The following is a 20,380-nucleotide window of genomic DNA, read 5'->3' on the forward strand; positions in this document are numbered from 1 at the left end:
TCTTTGTAGGCAATGCCTACAAAGTTACCTACGGTCGGAAACGACTGAAAGGGAAAACCGGGATATTGTGCAATGTTTTCGCTCTCCAGTGGTTGGATTTATATAGTTTAAATTTGCCGAAATGACTAATATACAGCCAATGCATTGTGTCTATTAGTTGCATGTGTTCTTCTGGCCAATTTGCCTTTTTTTGAGAGATGAAAACCTGAGTTCCTGATAGGAAAAACCCTTTCGTCTCGTATAACACTGGCTAACTCACTTTCTGTTGAAGAGCAAATATAAAAACTCTTACAACCTAGAGGGGATTCGAAATCAAACTTTCAATTCTGTCTGAAGACGCATTTCATCAGAAACTTTTGAGATAACACAACACTGCGAATATAGAGGGACTCGGATATTACAGGATTCGAATATTTGAGATCGAACTCAAATAGTACTTATTATGCAAGAATTATTAATAAATAATAGTATTTATTATGCAAAATATAATTTAAGGTGATCAACATGTACTGCAGTTAAGACATACCTAGCAATAAAGTGCTATAATAGCCACTGTTTGATTGAGCATGCTCTGATAAGAGAATAAGGGAGTGTTTATTAATCCGCTTAAATGACCTTTCTCCAATTCTAAACCCAAATTGAATATTTCGGAAACCCGTATCGTATTTATGCGCAATTAGTGTACGACGCCCAAATATCTTTAACCATGTTCAAAACGCACGCACCCACAAAAATAAAATAATGATAAATAATCACTTAAAAAAAGAAACGCATGTGGACACCAAAATCTTAAATCTGATACCGAGTCTACACTCAGTTGGGAAATAATGTGCGATCATTCGGGACGTATCCCATGACCTCCCACGTATTTTATTTCCAGCTTAAGACAGGCCGTTGCGATCAATTCAAGATAAGCTTAGTTAACGTGAATAAAGAAGTACACGACACGCTGAAATTTCCCTCGACCGAAAAACAGACGACTCGTATCGAAATAGCACACTCCCATGACAACTGAATGCAAAGCAGCTAAAGCTTAAAACAAGCCTTCCGTTTAAACCACAACGGTTGTCGTGAGTGCCAACCCACGTGAACCGCATACTTCTTTTTATGTTTTTCTTTTTAACTCTGTTGCACAAATCAACACTGGGAGGCTCTGCCATAAATATCTCTCGCATAAATAAGAGAATCTTATTCATCTCAGTCCAGGTCTGTTCCGTATACATCACTGCATTATCTTTCTTTGTAATCACACGTATTAGCATTTTACGGTAATTAGATGATCACGTGTATAATTTTTGCTTAGATTTTGAAGCGGTGTATGTAAATAAAACAACATATTCTCTAGTTTTGTTTATCTTTTAAACTAGACTTGTTTTAATTAATTAACCAATTAATTAGAAGTTTTTATTGTATTCAAGTTACTTGCTTCAACAATACAGTTATTTACTGTACTTAAATATTCTAATTTCATGAACCGTGCAGTATCTAAGGGAGAAACGTGAGCATCACGAGCAGGTTCACGTTTCAAAACGAAGTCATAAATCTATCAGTGCTTTTTTGTGTCATAATTGTCCCAAGTCACGTGACACGACGTCGTGAAATGTTGCTCTGAAGTAGAACGCGCGTTGCCAAGCGATAGTGAAAACTGCCGCGGAAGTGTGTTAAGTTTAGTGCGGAAGCCAGTTCATGCAGTTAGTCTCAGAAAACATATCCTACTTAAAATTTGAATATTTATATATTGCCTTATATATCTGGACGGTGGTTCGGAACAGGACTAGAATATATGTAGGTGTATAAACGTTCATTCTCAAGGACGCGAACATCATGACTATTAACAGTTGTAAACAGGCCTTTAATACAAGCAAAGCTTTGCCCGAGGAACCGCACTCCAGCCCAGACGAAGCCGTCTGCCAGCAAATCGCGTGAAGTTTTTACGCTTTATCTCGCAGTGCTGAACAGGAAAAGCGCCGAAAGGTGTTCCCATGACAACGGTAAGCTACAACAAACTTTTAATATAATAAACTTGTAGCTATTACGAGAGTTAAGTTTGTATTTCTAGTGCAGTTTTGTGTTTGATCGTTGAATTGTTTTATCAATTGGTTATTAGTTTCAATCGGTATCTTAAACTCATAAAACAATCATCTTCAAAACTAGTGGAAGTGGCAGTCTAAGAAAAAGCTACATATTATGTACTTTCACTTTTTTTTTTAAACGCTGTTTCGAAAATTGTAATCGATTCTGTATTTGCCTGGAAAATAATTGTGGCTTGTCTGACTTGCTAATGCATGAGTGCTACTGCACACAAAGATTGTCTTCTGATCCCTTCCATGACATTTGACGGTATGCAGATGTACGACAGTGAGTCGTATATCTGCATACTTTAAACATGACATAATTTAAACATCCATTCTGTTCAATACAGTTGAAGTATTTTTTAAAAAAATCCCTCTCATGGTTGATATGGTAATTAATTCAGTGCTTAGGGAAAAAATTGCTGAGTAGGATAATTATTCAGTAAGTCGCGAGATTAATTATTATTTTGTAAGGACAACTGGTTCCAAAAGCGAAACTAAAACAAATTGCACAATAAAATAATAAACAGGATGTGACTGAATTACAGAACAGGTTCCGCACATCAGCTGGTCTAATTTTCTTCTCAAGAACGCTGCCACCGAATAATAACTAATTTTACGATGGTGTGTGAAAAGTTTGGAAAATCACCATGAAGGTATTGATATGTCTTCTTATATATTCTAAAAGAAAAAGAAAAAGAACAAATTATTGCAATTTGATGAAAGATGGGGGGTTAAAGGGTTTTAAGATATGTTCTTTCTTGTGGTTATATCAGTTGCTTTAATATCATCTTTGTTCTAGGTGTTTATCATAACTTTCAGCCCCCCCCCCCTCGTATAATGATCATTGGACTATAAAGAAGATTCTAATTTAGATATTATTCGTAAAACAATTACACAATATGAAGTGGACGGTTTAACACTTAATTTCAGGGTGCCGTATAATCAAAAGTTGCGTTTCGTCGTTTTATTAATCTTCAAATTATCGTTTATGAAAATGCAAGATCACATCGCTATTTCATCATACGTTTGTTGACGTATGTTTTCTTCACGTATTTCTTATTCATATAATACTGGGAAATTGAATAATAACTATTTTATGTTCATAGCAATAACATTTTTAAGCGTGCAGTGAGTCGCTGACTATTCGCACAATTAGATTACTTATTTTCAGCTGTTTATATAAAAAGACATATCACTCATACTGAGGTTGTTCTTCCCGTGATGAAGATGCGCCTGCAGAGTGAAGGAAAATATCTGTGTGAAGTGAAAGAAAACACGAGTTTGATTTTAGCGGCGAATATATTAAATTGAATTATTCACTTTCATACAGTTTCTCTGTAGCGAGGTCGTGGTTCTCTCAGTTCCCTTCTAGGAACTAGAGCAAAAGGTGAGTTAACCAGTCTCATACGGAGATGCAAATATATTTTCTGCAGAAAATTCAGAATGTTCATCGTATAAAATATGCAAATTGATCAACAGGACACACAAATATAGATATTATTTACTACCTTAGTTCCATCGGGCATAGTCCTAAACGAAACGAAATCTCTTATATAATTTTCTATTCCATACCGTCTTAGATGACATTCGCTTCATATTTTGGAAAGCAGAATCATAAAGTGATTTTAACAAATTCATACGAAATTCCTCGCATATTGTGTAATATATGTAAAACCTCCATTCATAGGCTGACACGTTGAATGCAGAGTTCCGAGCATCGCCTGGAACAAGAATCTACACAAAAATATTCAGAACCGAGGCTCACAACGTTTCTTTTATTATTATTATTCATTTATAGTAGGGACGCAATATGCAAGCCGCACATTACCCGAACCAACATGCAGCGTGGTCTTTAGTGGTCCAAAGAGCGTGTACATTAAGACATGGAAGCTTGGAAAGCTGTGTTATGGACCAATCACGCTACACGCTCTGCCGGGCAGATGGACGGGTGCGAGGTGTGTCGGATGCCCGGTGAACGTCTCTTACCAGAGCGCGTAACTCCAACTATGAAATTCGGAGGTGGTGATGTGATGGTATGATCCTGGTTTGGCCTCGGACTTCTGTTTGTGATTCCACGAACATTGAATTCCGAGATTTATCTGAATATTCTGAACAATGCAATGGTTCCTGCTTTATAGCATTTCTATGGAACGGATCGTTGTCTCTTTCAGCAAGACAATGCACCGTGTCATAAGGCTGCTGCTGTAACTGCGTGCTTTGTGGACATGAACGTCACTATAATTGACTGGTCTCCACAGATCCCTGATCTGAACCCTTTTGAGCGTCTGTGAGGTCAAGGGATGCTTGCCCCGAAACAATCTAGGACCTCATTACATGCCTACTGGACGAATGGTCCAAAATTCCCATTGATCCCTGTTGTGCGCTTGTGGAAAGTATTTCCAGCAGAAATGCTGCACTCATCGCAGTAGGCGTCATGACTGTTTGTTCCTCATACTATGGTGCCTATTGACTTCTTTCCAAGCAGTGTATGTATGTGTGTGTGTATATCCCTCGCGTAGAATTCATAGATATCTTCTTCGTGCGTACGTAAATTCTCTTTCTTTTTACTCCTCGTAAACAAGTTTGTGTCACTGTCATTAAAGTACTGTATTTGAGTTTATATGAGGGTGGCAGTGAAAACCGAAGGCAAGACGGTTAAAAAAAATTAAAAACCGCACGTGTTAAACATACTTGAGAAGGATATGAAGACATGACTGTGAAGACACAGGTGGTATTCTCTGGCTCTTTGTAGGAGGGTTTGAAGATTTTGAAGAACAACAACAAAAAATGAAAACAGTAATCTTATACGTCTTTCGTACATTATTCTGTCCGATGTGATTGCCACGTGGCGATAATCGTGATGGTAAATAGAGAGGAGTTGGGAACCTGACCTGTCATGTATAAATAAGTCTAATAAGAGGAATGGCACGAGCTTCGGAGTAAAACTTAGGCTTCCCTTTGTAAACGTCTGCTATCGCCATCTGGAATCATTACGCAATACGTAATGCTTTGTGTAGGTCCTCCTAAGTTCGTTTCTGACAGTCACGCGAGAAAATTGTGTTGTGTGCGCTCCAAATAGCTACGCGTGACTTAACTAAGGAGAAGGTCAAGTGTACACTGAGCTTGAAGTTAGGCAGCCAAAAATAATAAACGCAACCGATATTTGTATTCTTGTAGATAGTGAGACATCTATCTAGGGATCAACTATAAAGGCATCCGGAATCCTAGTTTTCGCTCTACTCTTCAGCTTCTGCTTATTATCGTTTGATTCTGAAATGTCAATGGATCGTTGACAGTTCTCGAGTACACTCGGTATTTCTGGAATGTGCTTTATCTATATAATTCTTGATTTATTTAGTTCCTACTTGATTAATATTATTCGTTATCTATGTCGCCACAAATTTATTTCTATAATAAGCATACATGAAAAGTAATTGCTTTCTAGGAAAATACGTTGTTCATATAATTTTGAACTTTTTTCTTTTGTAAAATTATAAATATTATAGAACCCCCGTAGCTCCATTGGTTTCGACGACACTCTTCGGCTGGGAAGATCTAGGTTTGAATCCTGTCTAAGAAGCGAAGATCTTATCATTAGGACTTTTCATTTGAAAGTGAGTTAGCCGGTCTTATACGGGAGTAGAAAAGTTTTCCATCCTGCAAACACACAAACTGGCCAGAGGCGCAAAGCGAATTTACAGACAAAATAGATTTAATCAGCATAAGACCTGCCACCTGATTCCAATAAAAAATGAAGTTTACGGAAGCCAAGGACACGTAGTAGGTTGTAGGCTGTAAATGCCAATGTGTATTTATATTTATAAATTAGTATTTTTATTTTCAAGAATACAGTATTTGTTCCATAAAATATAGTAAAGTAAATGACAGTGTACTAAGGTTTTCTCCTTGAAGACACCACACGCATACACACAACAAACAAACAAAAATAAAAAAGAGTAGATGGAAATTTTATTTTAAATTCTTTCTATAAAAATATTTCTATTTGTATAATGATACCTACACACACTATCATCAGAAATAGTAACTTGTATTTGATAATATTTACTTTCGAATCCTGTTTTTGAAAAGGGGAACGTTTATAAGATCTTTCAGTTGAAGGCGAGATAATCTTGCCCACATCACGCAGTAAAGTTTTCTTCCTGGAAACGCGAAGTAAACATAAACCGTCCGTGATAAGCACAGTTAAGAGAAAGTATATTGGTGTAATGCCCTTAGTTGATTTTTAATCATTCTGACCAGCCAAAATTCCAATGTAGCGGCAGGGGAAAATGCTGGTCTTGAAATTCACGCTTGCTCTTGTTATCATTCAGGGAGTGAGAGGTGTGAGTGAAGTCTGATTAGCGGAATAATGACTTACTGACCATTTAAAACGATATATTTAGAAAATTATGTACATTTAATCATACAAATACAACATTTATTTTACAAATGATATTCTATCTTTTTCAATTTAGCTACTTGAATACAAATTCTACCCTACGGTTCTCCTTTATGAACTGGCCAATAACATCGTCATGAAAAGTTGGTTGTAACTTAATTTTCCCAAGCAACACGCACACTTCTAAAGGATGGCTGAAGCTCACTGGCTAGAGCTACTTTGAATGCGTATGGCCTGTGTTTAAGACGACGTGAAGTGAGCGGAAATGGCTATGCGCGCGCATGAAATCACAGTGCTGCAGAGTGGACCTGGAAGCTCCTACAACCGAGCAAGCTAAGGTAGCTTTGATTAGACGAGCAAGCTAAGGTAGCTTTGATTAGACGAGCAAGCATCGGCCTTCGATACACAACGCAAAGCTCAATTATTGCCGCGCAAGCTTAAGACGTCTTCTGTCTACAAAAATAAAAGCCTAAATGGAATGCTTATAAATGCGTGCATTTATTAACAAATAAATACTACTTCTTTCTCAATTAATGAGCTTGCGCAGCAAACATAGCAAGCATGGAGAATTCGCCCCTGTGTAGCGGTAAAGGAGGCAAGTATTACTGAAGGATTTATTTTAAAAATGTATGTTCACAGAAAAACAGAATTTAAAAAGGTTACATTTTAAAAAAAAACGTGTCTGTGTGTGTACGTGCAAGAAAGAGATCCCAATACAGAAATAACAGTGTCTTGGACATGAACTAAGTTCCCAAAAAACTCACGCCTCGAAGTCTGATATGTCTTCTTGTTGTCCAATGCCTTTCCTCATAGTCATTGGTTGATATTATGGATAGGAACTGAGACTGGTTACTAGGGTTAGTTTGGTAAACACTAAGGTAGCCAAGACTGATTGTTGTGGCCTACCACTTTATCCGACACCGTCTGATTCAACCTATTTGAAAAAAATCAAGAAAAAAAATTTGCATTAACTTAAGACTAGAATTCAGTCTCTGACCGTGTTTTGTATTACATGGTAAATAGCTTATCCGAATTTAACATGCTGCTAATAGAACGGCATGGTGATCTGAACTTCATTTAATTACTCATTATTATTATTATTATTATTATTATTATTTTCAATAAGTGGAAGCAAATCGCTTTTACTGTTATTTAACGACATGAAATCTACGCATACTGCTTACTATTTTAAATATCTGAACTTTTTTTTCGTCTGTAAACTTTTATAACATACATCACAAATGTATTTTAAATACGTAACATTGAAAAGGAAAAAGTATCTTATATTAAGTTATTATTTGCATAGTATTATGCTGCACTTACTAATATCCGTTTAATCGATTCCTCACGAACTACGTCTTGATGTCTTTTTTTTTTTTTTTTTCCCGTTTGATATGATATACGGGTCCTGAATAGGACCTGTTAGGTGATTACCTGCAAACCTTTCTCAAACAATGCAGTAAAATGAATTAGCTGATGAAGTCTTGGTGGGAGAATTTGTGTTAGAATACTTTATGCTGTCTATTTTAAAGGATTGATATTATCCATGATCCGATGGAAATTATGGGCTGTTTAGTAAAGTGTGCCTAACGGTAGTTATCCTGTACTTGAAAGTTAGGCCTGGTAGAAACCTGATACCTCCCCTGGATTTCAATAGAACGCAAAAAGCTGTTTTCAATTGAAAGGTTAATTCCAAGAATGGAAGCTCCAGAGAGCGTGTTCGCATGCACGTAATCTCCTTTTATCATTCTTTATGGCACAAAATGTTCACTGGTTAAGAATTTTTGTGGGATGCATGATGAAAAGTCACTGCTAGGTCTCTCCTCTCTCTCTCTCTCTCTCTCTCTCTCTCTCTCTCTCTCTCTCTCTCTCTCTCTCTCTATATATATATATATATATATATATATATATATATATATATATTAGAGTAGGTGTTGTAGACCCACCTTCGAAGACAAAAGCGCACGTCCGCGGTTTATTCCTGTTTTCTATCGCATGGACATCTAAAGGTATAGATAGAAGACCTAACAGCTCAGCAAACGTGCACGGAAAGGTCGTCAGGCTAGGAGAGTTTGCATAACAGTGTGTGTGTGTGAATCATGACAATTGACTTTCCTCTTGGAAGAAAATAATCGAGAAATTTTTCAGAACACGCGAGGTACGTATTCGCGAGGCACGGCTGCTAATGTGTTGGACCAACATCGCATTAAGATTAACCAACGAATGAGGATTAGAAATACTATCGTAAGGATAACTGTTGACCATTCACATTGTTGAATTCAAGGTAAGTTGCGCGAAATAGTCTGTAAATATACAGTCTGGCAAGGGGAATATGAAGTGAGAGATTGCTTACGAATAAGCAGTAAACTTAGCAACAAACTAACGTTTCTCGCTCCCATCCGATGTTGCACAACATTCTTTTTCAAAGTTCGTGACCTTAAATGCTTTATGAACCTCACAGGTTGCATAAATACAATATCGGAATTTAACTCTATTTGATGGGCTGAAAACTATGTAATCACATTCGAGAACCAGAAGTGAAGCTATTGGAGAAATTTAGTTACCTTCCAGTACGATCTGAAGACACGTGTCTAGCGTTGTTAGATCTGTCAGGAGTTCATCTCACGCACCTGGACTTGTGATCTAAAATAAAATGTTTTGGTGAAATATGCAGCTGACAAATAACTCTTCGCTAATTAATATTTTGTGATGCGTCATCGATATTAGAGACAGTGCTTTGACGAACATTAATGCAGTTAGTGAATTAATTGTTTTTTTTTTTTAACTGACATTGTGATGAGACTAGCAGAATCTATAATTAATGATAACATTACTTTGGGAGCGTAACAAGTAGTAGTTTTCTATCGTTCACTGTATTAGTATACGATACGGTTTCCGGGCTAAAAATCAGATTTTCCGGTAGGAAAAACTCTGCTACCACCATACTAGCCTGACTAACTTACTTGGCTTTTCAGTTGAAAAGCCCTGATAAAGTTTTTTCACATCGTAGACGGGATTCGAACTTATATCTTTCCAACCGAAGGGCTTCGTCTTTATAGAGGCTGTTTTGTGTGATTTGAAGCCTGTTTTTTTTTTTTTTCCAGAAATAATGCTCGTGGATTGACTATTACTGTTATTTTAATCGGTAAAAATCATACAGTGATAATTATCTTGGTCAAGATATTGTTTTCCTGAAAAAAATCAATTTTTTAGCTAAATTACATAACGTGCAATAGAAAATTGCGTAAAAGTTTACACCACCTTCTTCCACACACGTATTCGAAAGGATAACACCGTAAAACACATCCATACTATTTCTAAAGCATCATCTGGATAGCTGACAATTGTGTATTTTCTGACTTTATTAATTACGCATGAGGATCTTTATTGCTCATCACATCTTTAGTTTAAAATGTAACTTATTACAGGTTTCTCATATGACCACGAGATTTAAACTCTTCCGAAACGTGTCGCACCCCTCTCCACCCCTTAATCAACAAACAGGTTTTCCAGAAATTCAGGAAACATGTTCAAAATGTATTTGAAAACAAAATGCTCGCTATGTTTGCCTTTAACTTTTAGACACCTTTGCAGAGAAGTGCCATGTTTCTCTCTATTCGAAGGAACATAAAGAGATTAACATCGCGACAGGTGATGGTAATTCGCTCCTGCCGATGCTTCAGGTTTTGCATTTTGGCAGAATAATCTGTTTTCTTAACAAAGCCCCGAAAGAAAGAATCGAGAGCATTTAGATCAGGAGATTTTGGACCCATTCAGTTGTTCTACTTTCTGAAACTGTGATCATGCTAGGGAAATCATTCCTACCTTGTGGCTTTTGAGCGAAACTTACTAGTGCAACCGTCAGTCATTCACTTTATTGGCTAAATTTCTCACGTGACTATACTTATTCCATAAACTTTATATCCCAACGATTACATTGAACTTTTTTTTTGTTGTTATGTTTTTTAAACAGGTAATTCAATTACCACTTAAAATTGATGTTGATCTGTTTACCTAGATTTATTCGTTTAACTCTTTTACGGCGCTTTTTGGAGAGAGAAAAAAAAAAGCCATTATGAAAATCAGCACTCCAATAAAGAGAACATTCTAGATTCCTTCCCAGAGTTGTTTATTTGCAGCGAAAGTGTACCCAGATTATTGGAATGAAATATCGGCTTCCGTAAAAAAGAATACTCCGATTCGTCTTATATTAATGATTTATGCCCCGGCTGTTGTTCTTCGGAGGAAACAGTTTATCAATGACAACACGAAACAGCTGTCAGGAAGTTGAAGGAGCTACCATAAATTTGATTTTTATCAAATCTCTTTTTTCTTACCTTCGGGAGAGTTCACAATTCAAGTGATCTAAAAAGAACTGAGAGAAATGAAGAAGCAGACCGATAGTTCGCATGTTTTGTTTGATTATTTTGACATTTACAAACTAATAAAAGGAAGTGGAACCTTCTTGAAGTTATTGCTTCTTGTATTCTTTAAATTCCTTAAAGAATTTCTTTAAGGAGTTTAAAGAACATACACACACAGTAATACCAGAAAGTAAATCATTCATCACTCTGTATCGTTTCAATATTTTACTTTCTACTCAATTTAAAGGGGGGTAACACTCAACAGTATAAAAGGCAAAAGGCTGCGTTAAGGAATTGTGTTTGAAGGAAGCTCTTTTCGCACTGCAAAATTGGATGGTTTCTAATGTCTGGATAATTTCACGCTAGGAAAAATTATTAGAAACCTTGAATTTATTAGAAAGCCAAAAAATTATTGATATTGCCAGAGAGTCTGGAATCTCACATAGCGTTTTATCCAGGCTCTGGGCAGCGTTTCAAACCAATGGAATATGTTCCAGAAGTTGGCTAAGAGGTAGCCACGGTCTATCTACCACGGAGCGTGAAGATAGATTTTTGGTTATAACAGCAAAACGTAATCGAAGCACTACGGCAGGTCAGCTTGTAAGTCGAGTCGACTCCATTCAAGCACAGGTACGCGGATATCTCAACAAACTGTGGCAAGACGTCTGCGACATGTAAGCCTATATGCTCGAAGGCCAGTACTCTACGCCCCTTTATCCACAACTCATCCTAGAGCACGCTTTCAGTTTAGGTCTTGTATCCATAAAAATTGGACAAGACACCAATGGGTTAATGTACTCATTACAGGTGAGAGTCGTTTCAGTCTTTCCTACGATTCTAGACCACACCTGATCTGGTGAAAGTCGCACTGCTTATCATCGTCAAAATGTTCTTGAAAGGGATAAATGCGGCGGTACTGGAGTCATGGTGTGGGGAAGCATTATGATTAATGGACGCACCGAGCTACAAGTGCTGGAACGAAGTTCTTCAACGTCATGTTCAATTGTTCCGTGGTACTGTAGGCGAAGAGTTCATTTTTATGGATGACAGTTCCAGAGCACTACGTACACGAGCAGCGGAGATACTTCTGGAGACCGAGAACTTAAGAAATACATTCGCTACTATTATTATGGCAAGTCAGGACTGGCAGACCACGCTTTCGATACCCCTTCACACAGGATTAGATGGAAGAAAACTAACGTGCTATTTAGAAGTCGTTACAGATCCGAAAGATTATTTTTTTGACCTAGCCATAGCCATGAAGAATTCTCCTAACCTGAACAAGTATGGTTGCATTAGTTTGCCAAAAATTTGGGAGACTGTTATCTTAAGAGCAACTCCCACATAGCTGTAATTTTTTACAACGTTAGAGGGCGTCCAAATAGGACTTTAGATCTTTTGTCTATTACAATTGGATTGTTTCACTTACTCACTGTTTGTATATATGCTGTGTTGTGTTGTGCTCTGATGATGCTGATTTGAAATTCAGCGAAATATAAGCAGTTAATAAAACATCTTTTTATAAAATAGTTCGTTTGGTGTTGTTAATACCGTTAAAAATAAGTCATGGACATTTTTTATGTAATATTATATAATTATTAGTATGCTGGCAATAAATGTATGTCCACATTTGACTGCAGTCATGGAAATTATTTCATATGGTAAAAATGTAGATCCTCCTTAGCGTTTGAACATCAGTGTATATAGATTAATCCAATTTGTGATTCTCATCTGGCATGGATAGCAAACTTATGTCTAGTTCATCCTACCCCCTCCTCCAAAAAAATAGGAAGTTAAAAGCCGACCACGAAGCTATTGTTTCCATTGCCCTATAGTTTTCTAAAAAACAATGGCAGAAGTCATTAATAGCCAATTGGTTTACTATCCTAGAAGTCTACCGATTAATTAGTGATTACCAGTATGAATCCTGCCAAACTCACCACAGCAGATCTCTTAGCACCTTGTGTGCACAGAGTCATTGTGGACACTAGCCATGAAAAAAATTGGAGGGTCTGATAGAAAGGTTTGAAGCGTCCTGGAATGATTTGGAAGTGGAGTGATCAAATGAGTGGTCGCTTGTGACATTTCTAGGAATGGAAATCGGACCAGACATAAAGGCCATGTAATCAACTCCTATTTTATGGTCCGTCCTTTGGTCGCTCTCTTCAGATTTCCACACCAGTTCCGAAGTATCCCAAATATCTGTTCTTTCTCTCATGTTTTTCATTAATGCCATTAATGCATACATTGGTGGCCTCTCACTAATCTGAAATCCTACCCACAGACATTCCAAGATCTTCCATAATTAATGTCAAACTCAGATCTCCTTATCATTTTCATAATGGAATGATGATAATTTTAAACTTCAACGTTACCAAAATATAGTTCCCTCTTTTTCTCTTAAGAAAGCCCACACTTCTGCCTCTCTTACTTTTAATAATATTCTAATTCAAACAAGATTGTATTTTCCTTTTTGGATCGACTTACGTCGTTAGCCTTTCCTGGCACAAGCACATTAAATCCAAAAAATCCAAACGCACCAAAAATTCGGGATCCTCTTTCGTTCAAGGCACGTCTCAGCTGTATAACTCCTAATAATCTGTTAAACGTTAGAGTAATGTTCTAACATTTTTCTATAGTAGATTAGTACCGTGGATGGGAAGTACGAAGAGATTCCTCTGTCGCCTAAAGACAATTACATGTCTCCATGCCCATGACAGAATTTCAATCGACAGCTCGTTAGTTGGAGAGTAGACAGGCATCAACAAGCTCGGCAAAAAGTGGTGCACCAAAATCTCCCTGAAATGCTTGATGTTGTCCAAAAGAAAATAATATTTAATATATACTCTCTCTCTCTCTCTCTCTCTCTCTCTCTCTCTCTCTCTCTCTCTCAAATGCGCGTACGTACGCACGCGCACACACACAGACTAGTCACTCCACTTTTTTTTTTTTTTTTTTTTTTTCACAGACGTTCTGTTTCTGCCTTGTCCATTTTCTATAGTGCTTCTACATAATAGAGAAGAGAACGACTTTCTCATTTTGCCGTTTTCCCGTAGACTTATTATTCCACCTATTTTTTTTTTTTAAAAAAAACGCCTTAACTGCTTATCCACACATAGGATTTTTATAGATTTCTGATATTTGTGTATGTGTGGCTTAATAATATCAAATTAAATAACGAACCTGTAGCTCAGTCAGTTTCGCCAATCGATGGCGTTTTAGTTTGAAACCCGACTAGGATGCCAAGAACTATTATCAGAGCTTTTCATTTGAACTGGCCAAAAGAACAGACGCAACAACTGATAGACATGCGGAGAGAATTAAATAGAATTAGCCCTCCAATCAAAGCGTTAATCAAATTTCAAACAAATCAGGCTACTTAGCAGTTGCAGGCCGCTGACAAATGAAATAACTGCTGAAAATCTACCGCATCTTTCTTCTTCTTCTTTTTTCTTTTGACACAAAATAAACACTCGATAATCTACTGGCTTACTTAATTAGTGGATTATTGTTTCTGATCCATTCACATAATCAGTGATCATAAATTGATAAAGCCCTCAACTTGGTCATTATAAGTCTGCTACTTGCTTCCATCACAGCGTAATCTTAACTTCCCTGTGTGTAACTGGATGTAAACGTCTCAGTGACTGGTAACACCAAGCTTAACCCTGCGGAAGTCGCTGCTGATTTAGCAGATACATACAAATTGTTTAATATAAATATTCTTACACATATCCAGTGTATAGCTTGCAGGTCATGAGTAGCTGCGCATGCATATATTACGAGTGATATTCCACACTCTTTATGCGGTCTGTTTTGGTTTAACACGTGTTATGTAAAGGTGTGTGATATTTGATAGCAAATTGTATCTGAGAGATACCGCGACCTCCGATATCAGTATAATATTGGTTTAGTTTTTTTTTTTTTTTTAAATTTTTATTTACCGTTGAAAATGGCCGGAAAAATATATCGATTGGAAAATCCATCAGATGTTGAAAAGGATTCAGCGATTTTGTTACTTCCAGGCCGATGATGAGAATGATAGAGTCGAATGCAAAAGTGAGAGTGTTATTTGATAGTAAATTGTATCTGAGAGATACAGCAAACTCCGATGTCAGTACAGTATTGGTTTAGTTGTTTTTTAATTTGTTTCTTTGTTCAATAATTTCTAGATTGTAACTGAAAATAAATAAACCATCATGTATTATATTTGCAGTGTCTTTTTTAAGTTTTATCGCATTTTAGAACATACTAGTAATGAATGTATCTCTCACATACACGCGACCTACGCTGCAATTTTTTCGACCGCTACCTCCGCAGTGTTAACGAAAATCAAAGGAAAGGAAACTTCAACAGTCTTCAGTCCAAACATATTTGTCGCATTAAGAAAGCGTTGTTGTAAAGGGACCACAATGAAGACTATTGGCAGTTCAATAAATATCGCAATAATTTCGGAAATAAATAACCTAAACACAACTACGAAAAATAAATAAATAAATAATGTTTCTACATTAGTTTAAAAATATGGTTTTCTTGTTGGACTGCCATCATAATCTCTGCCATATCATTCCAAAAAAACACTGGCGACGAATTTCTAAGGTGTGTGTGTGATTTCTCATATCTGATTAGTGAAATGCAAGAACCTCTGTGAGGGGAAATAAACAAAAAAAACAATAATATAATATAAAAACATTTTAAATTAATTTTATCTTTTTTTTTTTTTTCAAAGAAGCGAAGACAGGAATGTTGTTGATGTATATACCGCTGTTAAATTCAAAAATATGTGTAAACATTTTTTTGAATTTAACACACACACACACACACACACACACACACACACACACACACACACACACACACACACACACACACACACACACACACACACACACACACACACAGAGACCTAGCTGTCGAATATTTTGAAAAACAAGTACAAGAAAGCTTTGTAATAGAGTCTACCCACTTGTAAATAGCTACACGTGCGCTGAAATATCTTATTTTAAGACAAACGCTGGCAGGATAGACGAAAACTGCGATTTCAGCCTTTTTCGTTCATTAGAACAAAGTTGATATTTTGTAAACTTTCGTTTGGTGCCAACAGAGTTGAGGAATGTTCAGTTTCAAAACCTTTGCACGAGGAATATTTCCTATATCGTTTACTATATTTCCATATTATTCTCAGCAGTAGCGCACTCGGGATTTAATCTTGGGGAGGGGTGGGAGTTGAGTAGACGATTTGAGAATACACACTTTACATCGCATACGACCTATGACTGAGTATCTTCAATGATCGCTAATTCATAAGTAGTATAGAAATAGAAGACACGACACAACATAAATTTTTAAAAATTAATTAGGAAAAGATTTTTAGAAAATTTTCTAGTGTTTTTTCTTTTTTCTTTGTGGGGAGCCCAAGGCCCCCGGGCCCAACCTCTGGGTGCGCCACTGATTCTCGCGGAGTTGAAGCATGTAGTAGCCTGTCATCTGTCCTTAATTAGCTTCACTTCTTGACTAAATATGAGGTTTTAAATTTAAACAAAGCAAAAATTAATAAATGAATGAACTCATTTTCACAAAATTTGTAAAAAAAGCATTGTGTTTTTGGAATAATATCAGTACGTAAGAGAATATATACATATATATATATATATATATACTGTATATGACTACTAATATTAACTCGGAGTTGGGATATGTTCATTTTTTATATAAACTGACTAAAAATCCGAGAATTATAACAAATTGAGATTTATTTGATACGCAACATGTTTCGTCGGATCGACTTCATCAGGCGTTAAGAACATAGAAAGCTATTAAAAGACACTGAAAGAAAGACACTGAAAAAAACATTGAGACACTCTAAAGCTATAAATTCGACTGTAAATTAAAGTTATTATGAACTTGAGCTATAGTCCGTGTTAAAGTTCTATTGTTGTACACTTGTGCGTGTGTGGTTCCGCGAGATCTCCAGTATCTGATAGTAGAGCTGAAAGAGTCAGGCAAATTATAGCTGAGATTATTGTTCATATGAAGAGGGTCCAAGGTAATTTCTTTTGACTTGACAATGCGGCGTTCTACCTCATTGTGGCAAATGTGCAGGTTTGAAGTTGTTGTCCAATTTACTTCATGTTGGCGACTTTCGTTATTTGTGTTTATTGAAAACAGGACATGGCCTGATAGGGCAGTAGCCCTGGTTCTCTTGTAAGCAATGTCTCTCTGGTGTTCCTCGAGACGTAGGAGGATAGATTTCTCCGTTTGGCCATAGTAAGGTTTTCCGCACTCACATGTGATTTTGTATACACCTGGGAATTGTAGAAGGTTGTGAGTTTGTTTGTAATTGCTGAAACTTGATCTTATATTTGGAAGAGTCGAGAAGCACGTTTGTATGTTAAAATTCTTTAAGATTCTACTCAGTTTTTTGGATAGTATGCTGATATATGGCAAGGAGATATAACCTTTGGAGTCGTCTTGTGTTTCTACGTTGATGGTGGAATAATTGTTTGTTAATACTTTTTAAAGAGTAGCTATTGCTTTTAAAGGTCCATTTAAGATGTTGTAGTTCTTTTTTTTTTAGTTCTTCTTCATCTGACAGTACAGATCTTGCACGATTCGCTAGAGTTGATATAATACCCAACTTCTGCGCTGGATGGTGATGTGAGGACGCATGCAAATATCTGTCCGTGTGTGTCGGCTTTCTAAATATAGGTATATATTTTAAATAATTTATATCCAATATCCACTGCAAATCTATACACAGTATATCGTTATTTACAAATATTCACGTAGTAAATGCCACTGATATGTTATATAAGATAAAATAAAGATTTACGTAAGCTATTAGACATGAATGGAAATTTTAATTAATATTTAAGAATTCTGGAATATATTAAATGTTCAAAAATACTTTCTTATTACTTGGAGGTCTGCTTTTTTAACTACTTATTAAAGTATTCATTAAAGAAATGAATACTTAATAAGTAGTTAAAAAAGCAGACCTCCAAGTAAGACTCGCAAGGGAGACACAAACTATCCACACCTTATTTATAATACCTCTTATTGAACTCATTGGCAGACGAAGCATTCAGAACTGAGTCAGGCAACGCATTCCATTCATTCACCACTCTCCAATCGAAAAATCTAGTCCTCACACCCTTGTTAACCACACTCTTACTTAATTTCCAGTTCTACCACTGTCCCACTGTTGAAATACTTCCCCTGCTTCTTCTTTTACTTTTACTTCTTTTACTTCTTATAAAAACGTTTTAGTAACTTAAATCTTTCTATCATATCCCTCTTCTCCGCCTATCAACCAACTTCTGTAATCCACAAACTCTCAATCTATCAGTGTAGGATTCCTTACACTACTGACCAATTTGGTCACTCTCCTCGTGGACCTATCAACGCCTTATAAAGAGGAATAACAACTTCTTTATCTCTGCATGTTAGTATCTTCAATACCCAAGTAATGGGCTATGAGCTATCTTCGACACCTCAGTAATATGCCCTCTGAACTTCAACTCTCTATTCACCAACACTCCCAAGTCCTTAGCTTCATCATTCTCTTGGAGTACTGTTCCATCAATGTGGTACACAGTTTGTAATCTTTTAATCCCAAAATGCATAACTTTACACTTTTCAGCATTGAACTGATATCCATTATCTTTTGCCCATATTGCCAGTTTATTTAAATCATTATGTCAGCTCTCTACGCCAGCTTCATAATTATTGCGCTCCGCAACCTTCAAGTCATTACCTGTCCTATATCATTTATGTAAACATTAAACAATAATGGTTCAAGCACAGAGCCTTGTGGCACACCACTGGTTACCTGCTTCATCCTGTATTCTCCTGCTCCTCCATACATTACTTTTTTGTTATCTGTCCATCAGCCACTCTTATATCCACATTACCAGTTTAATATCCATCCCCATTTGTTCTAATTTGCATAACAGTATTCCAAGGGGTACTCTGGCCTTAGCCAGATCTAGCAGTATCACTGTGCAGCCATTCTATTTGTCTAGCATAGAGTGCCATATTCTTATCCACCCATTCCTGAATTCTGTCTTTAACCAACTTTTCCAATATTTTTACTACTACTCTCGAGATAGCGATTGGCCTGTAATTTTCTACCGCAGTTTTAACGCTTACTTTATGCAAAGGAACTATTTGACCTTCTTTCTATTCCCTAGGTACCTTACCAGAGCTCAAACTTAAGTTAAATAGCCAAGTAAGAGGAACTGAAATTCCTTGGCACATTCACGTAATACCTGAGTTGATATCCCATCCAAACCTATAGCAGTGTGTGCATTATATTCTGCGATATCCTAAGTACCGCTGATTCATTAACTTCAACTCTCATATCAGTTATTGCTACAGAAGACACAGAAATATCCTCACTCGGGTGATAGACTTTTGTAAAGTGGATATTATTATAGTATTTATTATTTGTGTGTGTGTGTGTGTGACTAATCGTTGGTGGGATAGAAATGCAACTTTGCTAGGGAATTATTATAGAACAAGGTTATTTCCCGTTACCTTCTTTGTCTAATAGTATTCTTTGTCTACAGATATGTATGTTCATAGGGGAGGTTTGCCTGTTTTGAGGGACGAAAAATCCGAGTTTCCAAGAGAAAAACCTCCATCGTACGAGACAGACCTACTCATCACTGATTGAAAAGCCTTGATAAATGTTCTTCGCGTCATAGATGGGATTCAAACCCAGGTCTTTCCAACCAAAGGCTCATTCAAAATTATTATTATTATTATTATACACACACCGCTTGGAAGTGAGATTCATCCAGGGAAGTAAGAGCAGAAAGCAATTCAACAGGAATAATGATGATCTTGTCTTACCTTAAATTGATTCAATTCTTGTGTGCTCACCACTTCAGTCGGCTATGCATTTCACCAACTCTAGTCCTTCCCCTTTCATGTGTTTTAACGATTGTTGGTGTTCTAGGCCAGTTCTTCCCAAACGTATGGATGTAAAGGCCCCTTTGGAAAAATTAAAATATTTCACGGCCCCCAAAACAAAATGGTAATACAGACATATATTATTATAATATTTATTGTATTTATATTCAATATAAAACATACACAGCGAATATTGCACAACTCAAATGCAAATATTGCATTTTTATCATCTTACATACATATTTGACATGACACACTTAGTCTTAAAACATTGTAAATTTGTTTTCATTATTTCACTCCTCCTCAACAAAACTGACGGTCCCCAAAAGGACCGCGCCCCACAGTTTGGGAAGCACTGTTCTAGGAGAAGAATTCATTTTTATGGATGACAATACTATACCACATCTAACACGAGCAGTGGAGATACTTCTGGAGACTGAGGATATTAATCTAATCGACTGGCCAGCACTCTCCCCGGATCAGATCCCAATAGACCACATTTGGGACGCAATAGTGAGACGCGTTGCAGTTCGAAATTCCCCTTCAAAAAACAAACAAGACCTCTGAAGGAGGAGGAGCCATTTTCCCTCAAGAACTAGGATATTTGTAACTTTTGTCAAAAACGT

The 20,380-nt window shown here is 36.7% G+C and overlaps 1 protein-coding gene across 2 annotated transcripts in view; it reads left to right on the forward strand.

The window, feature by feature from the left end:
- Positions 1-1,272: 1,272 nt before the first annotated feature.
- The window catches only part of LOC150100469 (5'-AMP-activated protein kinase subunit gamma-1-like), an 855,293-nt gene continuing 836,185 nt past the window's right edge, over positions 1,273-20,380 (forward strand). Inside the window, exon 1 of one of the 2 annotated variants that reach the window (XM_090402490.1) lies at positions 1,273-1,991. The gene's annotated coding sequence lies outside the window, so the exon portion shown is untranslated. The remainder of the gene's footprint in view (positions 1,992-20,380) is intronic. The other variant, XM_090402487.1, reaches the window with a different exon arrangement.

The sequence above is a fragment of the Typopeltis vanoorti genome, chromosome 13 (assembly GCF_054136105.1).
Source record: "Typopeltis vanoorti isolate ZY-2024b chromosome 13, IOZ_Tvanoo_1.0, whole genome shotgun sequence".
Taxonomy (NCBI): Eukaryota; Metazoa; Arthropoda; class Arachnida; order Uropygi; family Thelyphonidae; genus Typopeltis; species Typopeltis vanoorti.